Genomic DNA, 23,097 nt, shown 5'->3' on the forward strand with positions numbered 1-23,097 from the left:
AAGAATTTCATGGACTTTCCTGCTGGCTTCAAAGTACAATCCTGAGATCTCAGCTTCATGAGTAGCTAGAATGACAGGCATGAGTCACTGGTGCCTAGCCTGAACACTTTTTTAGGATTCCGTTTACCCCCATATTAACTGTTGAGAGAAAGAATAATTTGCACAGATTTTCACTATCATCCTTTGTATAAAAGAAGTGCTCCACTTCTGTGTCTTTCCTGGCGAATATGTGTGGATTTTAAATCTCTTCCAATTTAAAGAGTATTCCACACTCTTTTTTTTAAGTTTTGTAAAGACATCTGTACACTGGTGAAATTGGTTTTTCATATTAGAGCTTTTATAAATGAATTATATAATTGATAACTTCTCAATATAAGAAACTTTCTAGGTTCATGTTTCTCAGTAAACTCATTTTTACGAAAAAATACCTTCCATTTCTTCATGTTCCTCAGCCAAATTTACATTTTTCATGGCTTCCATTGTCACAAGACTTCAGTTGCAAAATAATCTACTCTTCTATCTTTTGGTCTGATAGTGTTTTCTTTTGTTCTTTTTTTTAAACTCAGGCTTTTTTTCAGCCTGTAACTCACCATGTGGTCAAAACTGATCTCAAATGTAACAATTCCCTGTCTCAGTTTTGTTAGTGCTGGGATTGCAGGTATGTACCACCATGCTTGGCCCCCAATAAGTGTTTTGAAGAGGAAAAATATTTGCCCACACATCATCCTAAACAGCAGCTGTAGCAGTGAACTATGACATCAGAACACTGTCTTTCCTTACTGTAATTGATTTGACAATATGTATTCTGTAGCATATTGTTTTGATGATGGAAACAACTTCCCTCCCCCCCTTCCATAGATGCATTAATGATACAATATGTTTCCTGTCACTGTATTTTCTTCTGTTATATCCATCTGGGTCATAGAAGAATGGCTTCAGCTTTGTGTGCTTTTCCTGTGTCTTCTTGATCAAGAAACACCTTTACCTCTATGTCCTCTGCCATAGCTGGTCTAACAGTGAAAGTGATAATTTATTTCCATATCTCCAATGGAAAAATACTTGATTGGACACAAAAATCAATCTTTTAAATTTATACCTCCCTAGAATCATCTGTTTGGTAATTAATTAAACATTAAAAGTGCATATCTTGCTCCCAGACAGCTGCCTGGATTTCTGTGGCCTTCTTGTCTATTTATGCTCTGCCAAAAGACAAAGCCTTTCCATGAGATGTTTTCTACAGTCAGAGCTACATGAATCATGAAAGATATTCTCTGTACTCTACCTTTTACAGTTATTTCTGCTTTGATCATTAAGAAACTATCCTATATCCAGGTTTTATCTAATCATCTGTGCTCTAGCCAGGAAAGAAATCTCTAAACTATACCACTGTATAGGTTGTGAAGAAAGCTTACTATTTCTCTATCTTCACCTTCTTTCTTTATTCTAGTAAAGAGAGAAATACAGTTCATTTCTTCCACAGCTATATTTACTTTGGTCACAAAAGAAGCTTTCAATATCCATGTCTTCTCAAGTTATAGCTTCCTTGAATTTCTAATATTTACTTCATATTCTTTTATGTCATTCCTGGGGCTTGAACTCAGGGCCTAAGCACTGTCCCTGGTTTCTTTTTGTTCAAGGCTAGCACTCTACCACATGAGCCACAGTGCCACTCCTGGCTTTTTGTTTATGTGGTGCTGAGGAATGAAACCCAGGGCTTTGTGCATGCTAGGCAAGCACTCTACTTTTGTGTGCCAGTCCTAGGGAGCGGGTGCTGTCTCTGAGTTGCTTTATTCAAGGTTTACACTTTTCCACCACTTCTGGATTTTTTGAGGGAGGAGGTGATTAATTGGAGATAAGAGCCTCATGTTACCTGCCTAGACTGTCTTTGAACTACAGTCATCATATCTCAGCCTCCTGAGTACCTAGGATTATAAGTGTGAACCACTAGTCAAAGGCTTTCTTCATATACTTATCCCAGCCATACTTTCTTTGGTAGCTATTGAAATCTTCCATTTTAATATCTTTCAACTTGTTATTTCTCTAGTCATATTCTCTTTGAGTGTGAATGAAATCTTCCATAACATCTTGGAAGAACAATACCTCTCTCTTTGCTAGCCATTTCTGCTCTGGCCACTGAAAAAGTTTCCTGTGTATATATCTTATATGGCAAGTCCTTTTTGTTTTGTTGATTTGAGATAGAGCATTACTATGCTGACTAAGTTGGCCTCAAACTCACTACATAGTCCAGGGTGGCCTCAAAGTCATGATCCTTATGTCTTGGTCTCACAAGTGCCAGCAGAGCAACTTTTTGATAATGGAAGTCTTTCATGTCCTTGTGTTCCCTAACCCTACCTTATTTTGGCTAGTGAAAATATATTTTACTCAATTGTCTTTTCTAGCCATAGCTGCCATTGTATTGAAAGCATCTTTCCACTTCTATTTATTTTCTTAATATAGTTAAGTCATCTCACAATGCTGTATTTTCTCCAGACATAGTTGCTTTGATTCTGAAATAGACCTTGACACACCATATCTTTTTGAACCCTATTTATTCCGTTCCAGAAAGAAATCTTCGATCTCCAATCCCCACCTCCCAGGCCGCCCTTCAGCCATCTCAAATTTATAGTTACTTTGATTTTAAAAAGAGATCTTTTATCTCCTTCCCTGTTCCATCCATAAATATAATTTTATGAAATTAGCCTTATCCTCTGTTGTCAGCAGTTCTCAAAGTATGATCTGATATGCCTTAGGAGTCTCTTTTAAAACTACATTCCTGTATAAAGTCAGATTTTTGTATACTTTTTCCTATACCAAAATAACATACTATAACAATTTGAATACATAAATAAACAAGAAAATTTATTAGGAAAGATATTGTACAGATATGTTAAAATGTTAACTAATACAATTTTCACCATTTTGGATAATATATGCATTTTATATATTTGTTAACATATAATGAGCTTTTAGTTATTTTACATAAATGTATACTGAACTGTTCTTTTACATTTTAGCCTTAATTTTATTTTTATAAATTCCAGTAGCTATAACTCACACATACCTTTAAAAAGTGCTAAGCACTGATGGCTCACACCTGTAATCATAGCTGCTCAGGAGGCTGAGATCTGAGAATCACAGTTGGAAGTTAGCTTGGACAGGAAAGTCCATGACACTCTTATGTGCAAGTAACTGCCAGAAAACTGGATGTGGAGCTGTGCCTCAAAGTGACTTGAGCAAAAAAAGCCAGCAGCATCCAGGTCCACAGTTCAGGCCCTAGGACCAGCACTAAAAGACAAAAAATTGAGGGACGGGGCATGGTGGCACATACCATTTATCATATGTATTCAGGAGGCAGAAGCAGGAAGATCAAAGTCCAAATTTGTCCCAGGCAAAACACAAGACTACAACTGAGAAACTAAAGGAAAACTGGATAGGGGGCATGGTTCAGGTGGCAGAGTCTTTGCCTAGAAAGTGCAAGGCCTCAGCTCTAGTATTTCAAAAAAATTGTTCAAGGGGGCCAGGTGTCACACGCTTGTTAATTTCAGCAGGTAGGAAGCTGAACCAGGCAAATCATAAGTTCAAGGCCAATTTGGGCTACATAACAACTTTCTTCAAAAGCTGAAACAAATGGACAATTGAAGGATTTTTGAGAAAATGTTTGAGACCTGTAGCTGTATGCCTTTCTTGATCATAGCTATTGAATTAAAAACCAAGACAAACCAAACCAAAATAATCCTTTACTGCCAAGATTGGTTCTGGGTACACATTGCCCTGTTTTTTTATTTTTGTTTTTGTTTTACAAATCCTGGCTTCTTTGTTCAATAAAGAAGGACTTTGCTTTTATGTCTAGATTAACCATGAGCATCTTTTTTGTTTTTAATATTTGTGCAGATCCTGACGTTTACACTCAAGGCCTGGGAGTTTTCCCTAAACTTTTGTGCTCTCAAGGTTAGTACTCTCCTTAGATCTCAGCCTCCTGAGTAGCTAGGATTATAGATGTTAGCCAACAGTGCCTGGCACTTTTTATTTTTTGCTAGAAAATTTGCCCATTTCCCTGGCTTCAAATGCTATAAATATTCTATATGCCTTTGAGTTCTTATTTACATTGGCTATGGCAACAAGGTTCCTGAAAGAAAATTCTCTACTTTCCAGTTTTCAATGGTCAAAGCTACTTTGATCAGAAAAAAAACAAGTCTGTGCCAAAACGAGAATGAATTTACTTTATACTTGAAGGATGTTTTTCTATACCTTTGTTTCTATTAGCATTGGTCACCTTATATAAGAAAATAATCTTGTAGCCCTTACATCTGCCCAGCTGTAGCTACTTTTCATTCAAGAAGCCTTCTAATTCCTTATTTAAATCTGTCATAGCTATCTATCTTGTTCATGAAGTATTTCATCTTTCTTTGGAGCTACAAATGGACAACATAATTAGACAATATGTCTTCTATTTTCAACCTCTTAATCTTTACTAGGCACAATAAATTTATTAACAAAGACCTCTCTTTTTCTCATGTCCCAAATGGACTTATCTACCTTATTTAGAAAAAAATGTCACTGATAAAATAAATTCTCCCTCCTCCTCTCCTTTAGCCCACACACATTTTCCACATGGCTCCAGTATTTACAAAAGAACTTGTCAACCTCCTCATATACTCTAGTCATAGCTGATCCTCCTTTGACCCATTCATGGTTAGAGTTTTTGGCTTTAGCTTCCCAAGTGCTAGAATTATAAGCACAGACCACCAAGTCTGGCTCCATGGTTCGTTTATTCACAAAGCAAGACTGACTTTGCAGCAGAAGAACATGGCAAAATGGTTTGGAGCAGAATGTATGCAGGCATGTTGGTTAGACGTGCATTATAGTTCTATCACTTACTAGCTACATAACTTCGGACAATTAATTTTTAAATTTATTTATTCATTTTTTTCTGATTGAACTCAGGGCCTGGATGCTGTCCCTGAGCTTTTTGGCTAGCACTCTACCATTTGAACCATAGATACACTTCTGGCTTTTTGGATGATTAATTATAGATAAAAATCTCATGGATTTTTCCTGCCTCAGCTGGCTTCCAACCATGATCCTCAGATCTCAGTCTCCTGAGTAACTAGGATTACAAGCTTGAACCACCAGCAAGCAATGAAATTAATTTCTTCAATGCCTCAACTTTTCCATTTCATAAGATAGGGTTAATAACAAAATGCCTACCTCTTATGGTTGTTTTTAATCCTCCATAACTATCTGTACTTCTCATATGATTACTTTGTTAATGAAAGAAACCTGTCATTTAGCCTGCTACTCAAGCTACTCTGTCTACATGTTCACATAGAAATCATTTTTTTAAGTTTTTATTATCAAACTGAATTACAGAGGGGTTACAGTTTCATACATTAGGCATTGGATACATTTCTTGTACTGTTTGTTACTTTGTCCCTCATTCACCCTCCCCCTCCCCTTTTCCCTCCCCCCCCATGAGTTGTTCAGTTTATTTACACCAAACAGTTTTGCAAATATTGCTTTTGTAGTTGTTTGTCTTTTTTTACCCTGTGTCTCTCGATTTTGGTATTCCCTTTCACTTTCGTAGTTCTAATGCCAGTATACACAGTTTCCAATATACTCAGATAAGATACAGAGATAGTGTAGATACAACCACAGGAAGGTGATACAAGAAGATCATCAATAATAGAAGCTACAGTTACACATGGCACGTTGAAAGTAGTTACAACTGTGATATAACAATCGTTTCCATAACATGGAGTTCATTTCACTTAGCATCATCTTATGTGTTCATAAGGGTATAGCTATTGGGCTCTTGTGACCCTCTGCTGTGACTAGCCTAAACCTGTGCTAATTATTCCCTATAAGGGAGACCATAGAGTCCATGTTTCTTTGGGTCTGGCTCACTTCACTTAGTATAATTTTTTCCAAGTCCTTCCATTTCCTTACAAAAGGGGCAATGTCATTATTTCTGATAGAGGCATAAAATTCCATTGTGTATATGTACCACATTTTCCTGATCAATTTGTCTACTGAGGGGCATCTGGGTTGGTTCCAGATTCTAGCTATGACAAATTGTGCTGTGATGAACATTGTTGTGCTGGTGGCTTTACTGTGATTTTGTTTGTGGTCTTTTGGATAGATACCCAAAAGTGGGGTTGCTGGGTCATAAGGGAGTTCTATGTATAGCCTTCTGAGGAATCTCCATACTGCTTTCCAGAGTGGCTGAACCAGTTTACATTCCCACCAACAATGAAGTAGGGTTCCCTTTTGGCCACATCCCCTCCAACAATTGTTATTGTTAGTTTTCTTGATATAGGACATTCTTACTGGGGTGAGATGAAATCTCAATGTTGTTTTGATTTGCATTTCTTTTATGGCCAGTGATGTAGAGCACTTTTTCATATGTCTCTTGGCCATTCTCATTTCCTCATCAGAGAAGTCTCTTTGTAAGTCTTTAACCCACTTGATGAGGGGGCTATTGGTTCTTTACGGTTTTGTTTTGGAGGAAGGTAATTTTTTAGTTCTGCATATATTTTAGATATGAGGCCTTTGTCCGTTGAATGGCCGGTAAAGATCTTCTCCCAATCTGTGGGCTTTCTGTTTATCTTGCAAGCTTCACATAGAAATCTTTTATTGAGATGATAACATTGGCCATGTCCACTTTTCTCACAAGAAAGTGTTTAACTTTCCGTTGGGATGCCTTTTCTTTCCACCAGTTTGTGGGCTTAAACTCAGTACCTGGAGTGCTGTTCCTGAGGGTTCTTTCCATTTCTTTCACAAGACTAGCACTTTACCACTTAGCCACAGCTCCACTTCTGGTTTTTTGGTGGTTAGCTGGATATAGGAATCTCACAAATTTCCTGCCCAGGTTGGCTTTGAACTACAATCCTCAGATCTCAGCCTCCTGAGTAGTTAGGATTACAGACGCGAGGCCCTGGGGCCTGGCTTGGGATGACTTTTTAATGAAAGAATCTTTCCATTTTTCTACATCTGTACCAGTTTTGCTACCCTGACTCTAAAAGAAGTCATCTACCTTTGCTCTGTCCTGCTTATAAAACAAATCTAAGGGCTGGGAATATGGCCTAGTGGCAAGAGTGCTTGCCTCCTACACATGAAGCTCTTGGTTCGATTACCCAGCACCATATATATGGAAAACGGCCAGAAGGGGCGCTGTGGCTCAGGTGGCAGAGTGCTAGCCTTGAGCGGGAAGAAGCCAGGGACAGTGCTCAGGCCCTGAGTCCAAGGCCCAGGACTGGCCAAAAAACAAAAACAAAAACAAAAAACAAATCTAAATCCATGTCTACTTTATCTGTGTGAATTTATAGTTTTTCCTTTGCTTTAAAACTTTTTAATGGTTGATTAGACATAATTAAAAGCCATTGTGGAGCCAGGTGCTGGTGGCTTATACCTATATACGTATAATTTTAGCTACTCAAGAGGCTGGGATCTAATGATTGTGGTTCAAAGTCAGCCCAAGCAGGAAAGTCCATGAGACTCACGTCAAATTATCCATAAAAAGCCAGAAATGGAGGTATGGCTCAAGTGGCAGAGCACTACCCTTGAGCAAAAAAGCTCGGGGACAGGAGGCCAGGCCCTGAGTTCAGCCTCAAGACTGGCACCAAAGGAAGCAGAAGCCATTCTGGGCAGGAAAGTTCTCTAGACTCTATCTCAAATTAACCAGCAGCATAAAGTAGGACTGAGGGCATGGCTCATATAGTAGAGCGTCAGCCTAGCAAGCATGAGGTCCTGAGTTCAAACTCCAGTAAAACACACACACATGCACACACACACACACACACACACACACACACACACACACACACACACTGTTCATGGTTTCTGACTACCATCTATTAACACTTGTTTGTCTCTTTCAGATATTTCTGACCAGAACTGTCATGTATTTCCGAAGCATTCTATCAAATCCCAACAACTTGCCTAGCAACTATCTTCAAGTCAAAGTCCCAAGAGCATCTGGACATCAGCCACCACTTCTCTGTATTTTCATCAAGGCTAATTCTTCAGCAGCATGTCAAAGAAGTCAGTAGAGAAAGACCTAACAAGTTCCTGCAGGCATACCTTAATTCACAAACAAGAGGAAGTCAAGAGGCAGGTATATTATAAGACAGATAGGAGAAGTTGGAGAAGATCTCAGTAACAGAGGGAAATGGATTGAACTGTATAAGATTCAACCTAAAGAGAAGTGTGTGTAGGGTAGGACTTGGGAAAAACCTGGAAAATTACGCTGTCACTATAGTAAATTTTTAACTTTCTCTAAAATACACGCATATTTTCTTATATGTCATTTTTCCCCCATTACCTGGGCTTGAACTCAGGGCCAGGGCACTGTCCCTGAACTTTTTCACTCAAGGCTAGCCCTCTGTTATTTAAGCCACAGCTACACTTCTGGCTTTTTGCTGATTAACTGGAGATAAGAGTCTCACAGACTTTCCTGACTGGGCTGGCATCGAACTTTGATCCCTAGATTTTAGCCTCCTGAGTAGTTAGGATTACAGACATGAGCCATCAGTGCCCAGAACATATTGTTATTAAGAGAGAAAATGTTATTCTTAGGTAGTGGTTTTATGTTAAAGATTTATATTGTTGCTTTGCAGAACTTTCAAAGTTGTTGTGGATTGACTAACATTTCTTTCATTTCTGAATTTTTTCATTCCTTTCTTTATCCAAAGAATATTAAGCCTCTCTTATGGACTATGATTTCTAATAACAGTACAGCTCTAGAAACACAATTTTCTTAGAAAATGCTTTTATCAGAAAAGACAAGACATCTGGGTGCTGGTGGCCCATGCCTGTAATCTTAGCTACTCGGGAGGATGAGATCTGATGATTGCGGTTCAAAGCCAGCCTGAGCAGCAAAGTTCCCGTGAGATTCTTATTTCCAGCTAACCACTCAAAAACCAGAAGTGACTCTGTGGCTCGAATTTGTAGAGCACTAGCCCTGAACAACAAAAAAAACCTCAAAGACAGCTCCCAGGCCCTGAATTCAAGCCCCACAACCCACAGACAAAAAATAAATAAATAAATAAATGAATAAATAAATAAATAAATAAATAAATAAACAGACAAGGCTATGGAGTGTCAGCCAATCACTTCAGGTATTTCCTTTAGCTCAGGATTTTATTTTGTTTCCCAACTTTCATGAGAATAGGATTGATGTTATAGTGCCATAAGTTTTGACAGATTCTCTTTCCCTGATATTAAAATTATATTTAACTGATACATAGTAACTACACAAATGTATGGGGAACAATGTGATATTTTGTATAATAATAAAATCAATCTATCACCTCAAACATTACCGACACTAAATCATGAGCAAATCACTTGAAAAAGACAAATAGCCTGTAAAAAAAAAAAAAGATGAATTAGGAAGTGACACTGTAGCTCAAAGTGGTAACCTTGAGTGAAAAAGCTCAGGGAAAGTGTTCAGGTCCTAAATTCAAGCCCTACAATCAACAAAAAAATGAATCTGTAATAAAAAGTGCCCCATCAATGAAAAGCTCAGGACCATTGTTGCCAGTGCTGAATTCTACCAAACATTGAAGGAAAAACTAAACCCAATTATTCTCAAGTTATTCCAAATGTATTCTGTAAAGGATCCTGACATGAAAGTTAGACCAACCTACAAGCAATGAAATAACGCTACAAACTAATATTACTGATCAATGTTCTTTGAACCTTAGAAAGCTTATACTCCTGGACGACTTTGGTTTTTGCTATTTCCAGTAAAAGTAACACCAGTTTTCAGTTGCTGAAGACAGCCAAGATCAAACCAAATTCTTGAGAATGATATCAGTCTCTGTGGGAGAGTGACCATTTTAAGTGAAAGCTACATTAATATATATGGACTTTAATATCTTTGAGGAATGAAATCCTGACTTGTCAGTAGAAAGATGCAGGGTCACATTTTATTACCTACTGGAGAGATAGAAGCCAAAAGAGAGCTCTTGATTATCAGATCAGAGAACTGTGTTATACGGAAGGACTTAGAGTAGGACAATACAGTAGCAGAACTTTCTACCTACACCAGAGAGCCCTCCATGCTACAACTGAAGAGGAGACCTGGATATCAACCGTAAACTTAAAGAGTTTTAAATGTGAAAGGAAGAGAGTTGACTTTTTATTGATGCTATGTGCTATTTGGGTTTGATGATGCACTTTCCAAGTATGAAATGTATAATGTGGGTGTGTTTGTGTGTCTGTAGTTCCAGATACTCAGGAGAATGATACAACAGGATTGCTTGAGTCAAAGAGTTCACAGCCAGCCTGGAAAACAGGGAAATCCTGAATCAAAAACAACTTCAGAACAAAAAAATGTATAAACTTTCAAGTAAGTTTGTGGGCTTAAGAGTGAGCTCAGGGGAGAGAGAGACAATGAATCATTAATATTTTATGTAGATAGTATTTCATTATTTATTGATACTCATTCGGCACAACAAATGCTCCCTTGGGTCCATAAAATATAAAAGATATATTTGCATTATATCTAAAATCAATGTATATCCTTGAGTCAAAAATACCTCATTGTCAGGTGCTGGTGGCTCATGCCTTTAATACTAGCTACTTAGGAGGCTACTGTAGACTTCTACAGGAGTACTACTATTGTAATGTCAGCAGTATTCACAGTGTCTTCACCAGGAATAGACCATGTCTCAAGAAACCATTTTCTTTGCTTTGTAGCAATTCAGCCACATCTTCAGGCTCTACTTCTAATTTGGCTTCTCTTGTTTCTACCGCATGGCCACTGAAGTCTTTATCCCTGCAAAAAATCCTCTGTGAGGATTAGAATCAACTTCTTCAAAACACCTGCTAATGTTGATATTTTGACCTCTTTCTTTGTGTCAGGAATGTTCTTGACGGTGATTGAATGCTTCCCAAAAGGTTCTCAATTTACTTTGCCCAGATGCATCAAGGGGATCCCTGTCAATAGTCTTATAAAATATAAATAATTAGACTTGAAAATCAAATTATGCCTTGAGCCACAAGTTGTAGAGTGGATGTTGTGTCCGCAGTCATGAAAACATTAATCTCATTATAAATCCCTATCAGAGCTGACCCAAGAGCCCTGATAAGGAGCTCTTCTTCTGCTCTTTGGCCAGTTGCATTATCAAGGAGCAGTAATCTTTTGAAAGAAATTGTTTTTTTTTCTGGATAGTAGACCTCAACGGTGGGCTTAAAATATTCAGTAAGCCATGTTGTAAACATGCTGCCATCCAGACCTCACTGCTCCATTTATAGAATACAAGCAGAGCAGATCTAGTATAATTCTTAAGGGCCCTAGGATTTTCAGCATGTTAAGTATTAAATTTACTCACTGCATTAGCCCTTGACAAGAATAGCTTATCCTTTGAAGCCAGGCATTGGCTTCTCCTCTCTAGCTACAAAGATTCTACATTGAATCTTCTTCCAAGAGAAAGGTGTTTTGTCTATATTAAAAATTAACTGTCCAGTGTGGTGGCCTTCATCAATGACTTTCTCTAAGTCTTTTAGGTCACTTCCTAAAGCTTCTTCATCCACACCTACTGCTACCAGAACCTTGAATTTTATGTTATAGAAATGGATTCGTTCATTAAATCTCATAACCCAACTTGTGTTGAAACATTTCTTCTCCAGCATCTTCCCCTCTCTCAGCTTTCATAGAAGTGAAAAAAATGAAGTTCCTACTCTGGATTAAGCCTTGGCTTAAGGGAATGTTGCATCTGACTTAGTCTTCTATCCAATCAACTGAGACTTTCTCCCTATCAGCAATATGGCTGTTTTGCTTTTTTTTTTCGCATTATGTTTTCCTGGATTAGCACTTTAAATTTCCTGGAGAACATTTCCTTTGCACTCAAAACTTGACTGTTTGGTACAAGAGTTCTAACTTTCAGTATCTTTCAGCTTTTGACATGCCTCCTAACTAAACATAATAATTCCTAATTTTTTAATTAAAATAAGGGGCATTCAACTCTTGAACAACTACAAACCATTGTGGAGTAAATAACTGACCTGACTTCAATATTGATATGTAGTCATAACAGTAGGGAATATGGGATTTTAAAGAAAGAAAAAGAAAGGGGGGGAGGAAAAGATGGAAGGAGGGAGAGATAGACAAAAAGGAGAGAGAGGGAGGGAGAGAGAGAAGGGAGAAGTCAGTCAGTGGAGTAGTCAAAACACACCATTTGTTCAATTATCCATTTTATATGGATGTTCTTTGTGGTACCTCAAATAATTGTAATAGTAACCTCAAAGATCGTTAGCACAGATCACCATAATAAGTATAACAATAATGAAAAGGCTTGAAATATTGCAAGAATTATCAAAAATGTGACACAGAGACACAAAGGGAGCATAAGCTGTTGGAGAAAATGGTATCAGCACAATTGCTTGATATTAGGTTGCTACAAACCTTCAATTTATTGAAAAAAGTGGTAAGTTGGAGGAAGTAGACTGTGGCTCAAGTATTAGAGTACCAGTCTTGGGTGAGAAAGCTAAGCAAGAGCCTGAAGCCTTGAGTTTAAGCCCAAAATAAAATAAAATTTTGGAGTTAGAAAACTGTGATAACTACAAAGTGTGATAAAGTGAAGCCTAATAAAATGAGATGTGTCTGTAGTCAAAATGTATGATCAGATGTCGGGCACCAGTGGTTCATGCCTATAATGTTACTAAAGAGGCTGAGATTTGAGAATCACAAGTCAAAGCCAGCTCAGCTTCATGAGACTGTTATCTCCAATTAAAGTGCCAAAAAATAAAGGCCAGAAGTGGAGCTGCGGTTCAAGTGGTAGAGTGCTAGCCTTGAGCAAAAATGCTCAGGGATAGTACTTAGGCTCTGAGGTCAAGATCTAGGAATAGCACAGAAAAATATGTGGTAAGTTTGTGGGGCTATCATACTTCTGGAATATGACTCAAACTTAACCTGCAAAAGAGCCCATCAATACACCTGCGACAACAGTTTCTGAATTGGATTGAAAGAAGTGGATAGTGGACAATAGTGGGTAGTTTAAACTTAGGATGTTCAGGTTTTCTGGGAAGTGACATTGCTGATACACATGGTCACAAGAATGGGTTCCAAGTGCCATGTTTGCTATTATTTTTCTATGACCATAACTGATTGACTCAAGATAGACATCAGACTCAGCTCATCTATTCACAGTCCCTTATCTGAGAATTTAAAATTGAGATAGAGAAATATTGTTCCTGACACCAAATTTAATATACTTGTTGAAGGGTAACTTTTTTTGTTTGTGCCCGTCTTAGGTCTTAAACTCAGGGCCTGAGCATTATAACTATCTTTTTGCTAATTAATTGGATATAAATAAGTCTTATGGACGTTCCTGCCCAAGCTGGCTTTGAATGGCAGTCCTCAAATCTCAGCCTCCTGAGTAGTTAAAACTATAGGCATAAATCACAGGCATCTGGATACAAGTGTGACTTTTAACTCTGTAAATGGATGCAAAAGAAATGTCACATTGTTTTATTTTAGTTTAATTAAATTTGACTCCAAAACTGCACTCAACTGAGCTGGTGGGAAACTAAATCCAATTTAATTTTTGAGCTCCACCTCCTGTAAATCATAGAAGGATAAAAGAGTCTTATGAGAGGAAGGGAATTAAGGAAAGGGGAGGATTTATAAGAGGGGAGTAAAAGAGGGCAAAGAGGCTCTAATATGATCAAAGTACTTTGCATGCATTTATTAAAATGTCACAATGTTACAATGAAGTAATATATTATTGTGTATAATTAACTAATAAAAGAGTTAAAAAAGGAAAGAAAATTAAATATCTTCTAGGTATCTTCTTGTTTTGAATGTAACTCCTCTGAGGCAAAAGAGCACAAAGGAAGAGCATATCAGACGTAACTACACTTTTGAGAGGAAATAGGACAAACTCCATGGAGAGAGGAAAAACCCTACAAATTAATGATTTAATGAATGAATGCTTTCATAAATTATGCTGCTATGTATATAACAGTACCGATTGTTACCATTGGACAGTATGTAAATTGTTGAGCTGTGTAGTGGATATTTTATGGTACCTTTAGGGTAATTTCTCCAGATCTCTGACACATTCTTCCTTTTCTGGTTACTACCATGTGGTTTGTTTTAATCTTCAAAACTTAGTTAAGAGCCACAGTAATGGGACTAATGCAATGTGATGGTCAAGTTCACATGTTAACTTGGGTAGGCTAACATTCTCCAATAACTAATCAAACCCCAATTTGACAAGTGTTAATATCTAAAATGTACAAGGAACTTCAAAACCTCAATAGAAAAAAAGTACATATACAAATAATCCAATGAAATGGGTATAGATCTAGCCAGGAGCTGCTAACTCACATCTATATATATACTCTTAGCTACTAAGGTGATTGAGATCAGGAGAATGTGCTTTGAGGCTAGCTCAGGCAGAAAAGTTTGCTAGATTCTATCTCCAAAATAAGCAGCGAAGAGCAGGGCTGGTTAGAACCGTGTTAGAATATCTGTTGAGTAACTATGAGACCCTGAGTTCAAAGCCCAGTACTACCAAAAAAGGGGGAGTGATAGACTCAAATAGACATATGTAGACCTAAATAAAAAGATATATGAATGGTAGGTACATGAAAAAATGCTTAACATTACTAATCATCAGTAAATGGAAATCAAAACTACAATGAGCTATTACCTCACCCCATTTAGTATGACTACTATCAGAAACACTAAAGGTAAGTGTTAGAAAATATGAAGAAAAATAAATCTTTGCACACTACTCAAGGAAATGTAAAGAAGTACAGCCATTATAGAAGACATATGGAAATTTCTCAAAAATTAAAATTAAAAAAGCTATTTAAAATGTTAGTATTTACAGGTAAAAATATTGAAAACACACCCTCTTTCAAATCAGTAACAAATCATGTTAAGCCTTACAGTGCCAGTATCTCCATCTGATGCTATGTGTGCACTACACATGTGGAGTTGTTGTATGTGTGCTATATAAAGGGAGTAATATAAAGAAACTGCTGTTATCCTTTCATGGGACTGGATAAATTTTTGAAATAAAAGAAATGAAATTCTACCTAGAAAACAAGTTAAAGATATTCCACATACTTTGACAATAAAGAAAAATTTAAAAAATTTAAAAAGGTATTCCAGCACATATTGCAAGATAAGCCATGAATGTTGAATGTTATTTGCCAAGGGATACATAAACCTAATTTTGGATTGGACTGTCACTCACTAAAGACATTTCATTCGGATTTCAGCTCCAAGTCGGAGGTCTTCACAATTCCTGAGTTGATTGTTACAAACCATGTTTCTAGATGTTTATCCTGGATGCCACTGAGGGGTCAAAGCTCAAGTGGAGAGACAGAGGAGTGAATACAAAATGCAAAGCAGGTAGCATCATGGACTTGTCTCTCATGAGAAGTGCAAAATTATTGAATAAAATTTTTATCAAAAATTAACTTTTTAGTGACTCTGGGGGAAAAAATCTAAAAGGCTACCTATATCAAACAAGCAAATATTGAATAAGGAAAAAGACAGCCGAAAAGGTAACACCTCCTCTGCATAGCTGCTATCTTGAAGAAAGCAATCTGCATTATCAGTATAGAATCTTGTCTCTGGTTCACAAGAGAGCTGAGTAACCTAACCTTATTCCCAAACAACTATGGTTGTCCACATAGGGCCCGAGCACTGATATGATGGTGTAATCTCTGCTTCTCTTATGTGAAGATCTGCTCAACATGGAAAGGTTGCCATGTAGAATGCACGCATGTTTGTGTGTGTGCGTGTGTGTGTGTGTGTGTGTGTGTGTGTGTGTGTGTGTGTGTGAGAGAGAGAGAGAGAGAGAGAGAGAGAGAGAGAGAGAGAGAGAGAGAGCCGGTACCAGAGCTTGAATTTAGAGCCCACTGCTATCACTTGGCTTTCTTGCTCATGGCTGATGTTCTACCACTTGAGTCACCCCTCAAGTCTGGCATTTTGCTTGCTGATTGGAAATGGAATCTTGTGGAATTTTCTGACAGGTTGGCTTCAAACTGAGATCATCCAGGTTTCAGCCTCCTGAGTTTCTAGGATTACAGGTGTGAGCAACTGGTACACTGCTGAAGAGGGTATTTTAAAGAAACACTTTAAGGAAAACAATCTGTTGCCACCTGAGACAAAATAGTACAGTTAAGGCTGTTCAAGGAAATTTTATTAATGCTACTTCTTAGTCATAGTAAGGTCTATTTTACTTAGGAGAACTATAACAATAGAGTTTGTTATCAGTGGGGAAGACTGGGCTCAAATTCAAGTAAAATGAAAGCAACTGGAGATTTATAGCCAAGGAACATAGCTGGAGAAGGAAGAAACTTCAAGGTAAGGGGAATTTTTGGTTAATTCAATTTGACTGGAGTATTACTGAAGGCATGGAAGGATGAAAAGGTATTGAGGTGGGAATCTCAGCTGTCAAGAATGCTGAAATCTGGGGCTGGGGATATAGCCTAGTGGCAAGAGTGCCTGCCTTGGATACACGAGGCCCTAGGTTCGATTCCCCAGCACCACATATACAGAAAAAATGGCCAGAAGCGGCGCTGTGGCTCAAGTGGCAGAGTGCTAGCCTTGAGCGGGAAGAAGCCAGGGACAGTGCTCAGGCCCTGAGTCCAAGGCCCAGGACTGGCCAAAAAAAAAAAAAAAAAGAATGCTGAAATCTGAGGATCTTGGTTCAAAGACAGCCCCCACAGGAAAGTCCGTGAGACTTATTTGCAATTAACCAGCCCAAACTGGGAGTGGAGCTGTGGCTTAAGTGGTAGAATGCTAGCCTTGAAAGACAAAGTTTAGAGAGTGCCCAGGTCCTGAATTCAATCCTTAGTACCAGCACACACACACACACACACACACACACACACACACACACACACACACACACAGAGAGAGAGAGAGAGAGAGAGAAAGAGAGAGAGGAGAGGAGAGATTGAAGATAGAGGATAAAGAATTTGATCAGAGAATCAATAATGAGGGAGTTTTGCTAAATTAGTATCGAAGGGTTCCCGCTAAAACCTGACTAAGCAGGTGAAGAAAGGCAATAAACTAAGGACAGAGCCCAAGGTCAATAAGGGGACTCAGAAGACACTGATTCAAGTCTAGTAAAAAAAGAGAGAGAGTTTTATGAAGGTGATCAATAGACTGGTTGAAAACTAGAAATTAGTTTCCTTGAAAAATTCCTTGGAAAGCTTGCACATATTTGGGAATCTAGAAAAACATGCCTATATCCAAGGCAGGAGAAAGCTCAGAAAATCCCTAAGCTTTTACTTCTTTCTACTCAGCACAAGAGAGAGAGAAAATGACTTGGTTAAGTGTTGAGAGTGCCCAACACAAGCCAACCTGTGAGATGTGGAAAAATATTTTATTTTTTAAATTATTTTCTTCTTTTCTTTAACTCCAGGCATTCAAGGAAATCTCCGTAAAAGAACATTAACTCACCACAAATTATAGGAAAACAGATTGTAGAGACCACACACAGAAACCACTGACTTCACAAAAATAGTTTGGAAAAGTCACTTGACAGAGTTGGGGATGTCGCTGTAGTAGAGCACTTGCTGAGTGCGTGCAAGGCTCTAGGGTCAAAACCTAGCTTTGCAAAGTGTCATTAAACAAAAAGTGTCATTAATCCAAAGAGGAGTTTCATTTATCAGAACGTTCAAACCATTCAGAGTTAGATAATATATTACGAGGCAGGCAAACAATCAAATAAATATGGCCTATTCACAAAACATAGTTAACTAAAATATTCCTGACAATGCACAGACACTAGACTTGGTAGACAAAGGTTAGTAGATCTACTATCCTCAATATGTACAAACATCTAAAGGAAATCAGAAAACAGATGTTTCCACAAATAGAGAATATCAATAAAGAAATAGAAATTATTAAATATAAAAGGAGCCAAATAAATTTGATAAGTACAGTAATTGGAATGAAAAACTCAATAGATGGGCACAGCAGCAGAAACTGAGCAGGCAGAAAAAACAGCAAACTTGAAGACAGGACACTTGAAATTGATCCAGTTTGAGGAGCAGAAAGAAAAAGAATTAGGAAAAATAAACAGAATTTTAGAGTCCAATGAGGCATTATCAAAGACGCCAACAAACACATCATAGAGGAGAGAGTAAGGGTGAGGAAATAAGGTTTTAAAGAAATTATGACCCAAACCTTCTCAAATTAAAAACAAAATCATGAATCTGCCATACTAAAAAGCCCAATGCATGCTGAGAAGGACAAATTCAAAGAGCTCTACATCAACACACACTGAATCTTGTAAGGAATAAGGGAGAAGCAATGTATCATGTACAAGTTACCCTCAGTAAGATTAATGGCCAATTCATCATTGGAGACCATAGAGACTAGAAGAAAGTAAGATGGCGTAATTATAGTGCTGAAAGAAAAAATAATGTCATCCAAGAACTCTATATCAAACAAAAAACTATCATTCAAAAATATGAAGAAATTAAAATATTCCAAATTTTTTTAATCTGAGGAAATTTGTCACTCATAGGCTTACTCAATAAAAAAATACTAAGGAATGCTAAAGGGACTCCTTCAGGCTGAAATGAAAGGATAATAATTTGTAAACGTTCATGAAATCTGGTAAATACTAGCTATAGAGCCAGATGTGATTGCTCACACCTGTAATTGTAGATACTCAAAAGCTGAGGTCTGAAGACTACAGTTCAAAGCCAGCCTGGGTGACAATTATCTCCAGTAAGCCATCAAAAAGCTGGACGTGTTGCTGTGACTCAAGTGGTAGAGTGTCGAGCTTGAGTGAGAAAGCTAAGGGAGAACACACAGACCCTGAGTTCAAGCCCCAGTACCAGTACACACAAAAATTAGCTATGTAGGTAAATATTTTTATAATGTTGTATTACTGATTTGTAATTCTTACTTTTGTAGGCCAGGTCCTGGTGGCTCACTCCTGTAATCCTAGCTACTCAGGAGGATGAGATCTCAGGATTGCAATTTGAAGCCAGCAGGAAAGTCTGTGAGATTCTTATTTCCAAGTAACCACTGGAAAACCAGAAGTGGAACTATGGTTCAAAGTGGTACAACACTAGAGCAAAAGAGCTCTAGGACATTGTCCTGGTCCTGAGTTCAAGATCCAAGACTGGCATGGAAAATAAAAAAGATAAAGAGAGATATTACTACAATCTCTTATCAATATTATCTTTTAGATAATATCTGAACACACTAGATATTACTGGACACACTGTAAAAAGTAACTAATGGCAAGGAACAAATGGCTCATGCCTGTAATCTACTTTGAGAATCATAACCCAGCAGAAAAGTTCACTAGACTTCATTTCCAGTTAACTAAGAAAAATGCCAGCCAGACAGGAGATGTGGCTCAAGTGGTAGAACGCAGGCCTTTTGATCAAGCAATCCTTGCAAGAATGCAAGGCTCTGAGATGAAACCCTGATACCAGAAAAAAAAAGATAATTTTGACAACAATATCAAAGAAAAGGAATAGAGCTAAATAGGAATGAAGTATTGGTATGTGACTAAAAAAATCATTAATTCCAAATAATTGCTATAAAATTCATTTTGTATTTATATTTATATATTATATATTGTAACTGTATTGTATAATAGAAAACAAGAAGCCACTATGCAAAATGTAAATGCATTATCTCAGAGTAAATGATCAGAACTATTATAGAAAACTGTATGGAAGTTCTTCAATGAACTAAACGTAGAATTAATGTATAAACTTAGCATCCCCAACTAGATGTATATCCAAAGAAAAGGAAATCTATATGTTGAAGAGACCTCTTCACTCCCATGTTCATTGTACTATTCACAATAGTGCTGCAATGAAATAAAATAAAGAAATAAACTCCACCTTAGTGATTTTTGTCAATGAGAATGGATAAAGAAATTATTAGACACATGCACATGCACATACCCACACACATGAAGCAAGGCACACAAAGACAAATATCACATGCCTCTATTTGTGGGCTATAACAAAATTGAACTCAGAGAGTAGAGTGAGAGTTACCAGGCCACATATGGGTAGAAAATTGGGATGCTGTTGGTCAAAGAAAACAAAATTTCACTGAGGAGGAATAAGTTCAAGAGGTGTATAGCATGGTAACTATGGTTAATTACAATGCATTATGTTCTTCCAACTTACTGAGGGTAGAGTGTTAAGTGTTCTTATTACAAAATAAGTATATGAAGTAATATGTATGTTTATTAGCTCTGTGTAGCTACTTTACAATTAAAACATATTGCACATGGTAAAGATAAACAATTTGATTTGTCAATCAAAGTTAATAGGAATTGTGATGCTACGCAACAAAATTAAAAGGAAATCAAAGCTGATTCTTTATAAAACTGACAAATCTTCAGCTACATTGGCTAAGAAGAGTAGACTTATTAAAACTAGAAATTAATTTGAAGACCTTACTGTCAATATTACACGAATAAAAATAACCGTAAGAGGCAGAGTGTGGTATAAATAAGATCCGATCTCAATCAACAAGCTAAGTGTGGTGGTGTATACTTATGATACCGACTTTGGGAGGCCACATTTAGGATGTAACTAGTCTGATGTACCCAGACAAAATCATAAAATGCCATCCAGAAGAAAAAGAAAACTAGAAGAGTGGCTCAAATGGTAGAGTGCCTGCCTAGCAAAGTAAGGCCCTGAATTCAAATCCAGTAACACATAAAGTGGCTCACATCTGTGATAGTAGCTATTTCAGAGGCTGAGACTAGAAGGATAAAGGTTCAATATAAGCCTGGGAAAAAATGTTCATGAGACCCCTTCTCAACCAATAGCTGAGAAAAGTGGCATATACCTATCATTCCAGCTATGAAGGGGTCTGAGATTAGACTGACTGCAGTTCTACATGATCCTGCGGAGGGGGGAGCAGAGTTCACGAGACTTCATCTCAACAGAAAAAGCTGGACATGTACACATCTGTCATCCCAGCAATGACGGGAAGCCTAAAATACGATTGTGATGCAGGCAAAAAGTGAGACCTTATTCCAAAATAGAGAGTGCAATAAATAAATAGATAAATAAAAGGCTATGTGCTCACTTTGGAAGCACATACACTAAAATTGGAATGATACAGAGAAGATTATAATGGCTCCTGTGCAAGGATGATATGCAAATTTGTGAAGCATTCCACATTCTTTTAATCAATAAAAGGGCTGGAAGTATGGGTCAGTGATACAAGGCCTGCCTAGCTTGTACAAGGCCCTGAGTTCAAACCCTAATAATCTAATAATGTCTATAAAAAAGGAATACGAGATAATACTATGAGTTGTTGACAGTAAAGATGAAATGGAATGTTGAGAATAATTACAACAATGATATACCAGTTGTTTCACTTGGCATCATCTTATGTGTTCATAAGAATATAGCTATTGGGCTCTTGTGATCCTCTGCTGTGGCTAGCCTAAACCTGTGCTAATTATTCCCTATGAGGGAAAGCATAGAGTCCATGTTTCTTTGGGTCTGGCTCACTTCACTTAGAATGATTTTTTCCAAGTCCTTCCATTTCCTTACGAATGAAGCAGTGTCATTTTTTCTGATAGAGGCATAGAATTCCATTGTATATATGTACCACTTTTTTTCTTTTTTTCTCTCATATTCCCTTCCTGTGGTTTTACCCCTGCTATCACTGTATCTGATCTTAGTACCCTGGATACTGTATATATGTGTATTAGAACTGGGGAAGGGAAAGGAAATACCAAAATCGAGAGAACAAGGATAAAAAGACAAAACCATTTGGTGTAAACCAGCAGTACAACTCATGGAGGTGGGGAGAGGGTTGGGAGAAGGGGATGTGGGGGAAAAACAGGGAGGAGGTAACAAGTTGGATAAGAAATGTACTCACTGCCTTACATATGAAACTGTAACACCCCCCCCCCCCACCGTACTTCACTTTGACAATAAAGAAGAAAAAAAACACAAAGATGAAATGGAATATGTGTTAGTAATACAGAAAATACTCAAGAAGAAAGGCATTGGAACATACCTAGAACATGTAAACAATTGGATAATTAATCAAAAACCTCCCAAAAAGTAAAGTTCAAGACCAGCTGACTTTATGTATGAATGTTACCCATTTTTTAAAAAGAAATACTATTGATCCCTCCAAAACTCTTCCAAATCCTAGAAAAGGAGGAAATGTTTCGTACATCATGCGGAGGCCAGCATCATTCCAATACCAAAGCCAGATAAAGGTATTGTAAGAAAATTATAAATATGCCTTATGATTACATATACAAAACCTTCAAAATTCTAGCAGATCAATTTTGCATCATGTCACAGGAAATACACAAAAATCAACTAGGATTTTTCCTAGCAGTAAGAGTATGGTTCAAAATAAGAAAATAAATCAGTTATGCAATACACTAATAGAATCAATGGAAAAGTCTTTTACAATTATTTCTATTGACTAACAAAAGGAATATGAAAACTACCCACCATGTTTCTTTCTTTATTTTTTTTTTTGCCAGTCCTGGGGCTTGAACTCAGGGCCTCAGCACTGTCTCTGGCTTCTTTTTGCTCAAGTCTTGCACTCTACCACTTGAGCCACAATGCCACTTCTGGCTTTTTCTATATATGTGGTGCTGAGGAATCGAACCCAGGGCTTCAAGTATGGGAGCACTCTACCACTAGGCCATATTCCTAGTCCCCACCTACCATGTTTATATGATCAAAACACATCAGAACCAGAAACAAATTTCTCAGCTGGACAAAAGGCTTTTATGAGAAATCTACAGTTAACATCACACTTATTGGGAAAGACTAAAAACTTTTCTTAATGTTCTATGGAACATTGTTCCTGAAATAGCTGGACAGAAAAATTAAGCAGGGGCAATAAAAGCTTTCAAATGTGAAAGAACAAAATAAAACTATTTCTATTTGTAGATATCACGATCCTCAAAAATTCCATAAGATGCCATTAGAACTAATTAACAAATTCACTTTGTAAGATTCAACATTAGTACTAACACAGAATTAATACACAAAATCAAATGTATTTTATACAATAGCAATGAAACCTCCAAAAATAAAATTAAAAAAACAATTCACTAACAATAGTATGTAAAATAAAATAGCTAATAA

At 37.3% G+C, this 23,097-nt stretch overlaps 1 non-coding gene across 1 annotated transcript; it reads left to right on the forward strand.

Annotated features, from left to right (window-relative positions):
* Positions 1-21,047: 21,047 nt before the first annotated feature.
* Positions 21,048-21,154, forward strand: LOC125344349. Its single transcript, XR_007209486.1, has one exon. It is a non-coding gene; the product is annotated as a U6 spliceosomal RNA (small nuclear RNA).
* The last annotated feature ends 1,943 nt before the right edge of the window (positions 21,155-23,097 follow it).

Source organism: Perognathus longimembris, chromosome 28 (genome assembly GCF_023159225.1).
Source record: "Perognathus longimembris pacificus isolate PPM17 chromosome 28, ASM2315922v1, whole genome shotgun sequence".
In the NCBI taxonomy this organism is placed as follows: domain Eukaryota; kingdom Metazoa; phylum Chordata; class Mammalia; order Rodentia; family Heteromyidae; genus Perognathus; species Perognathus longimembris.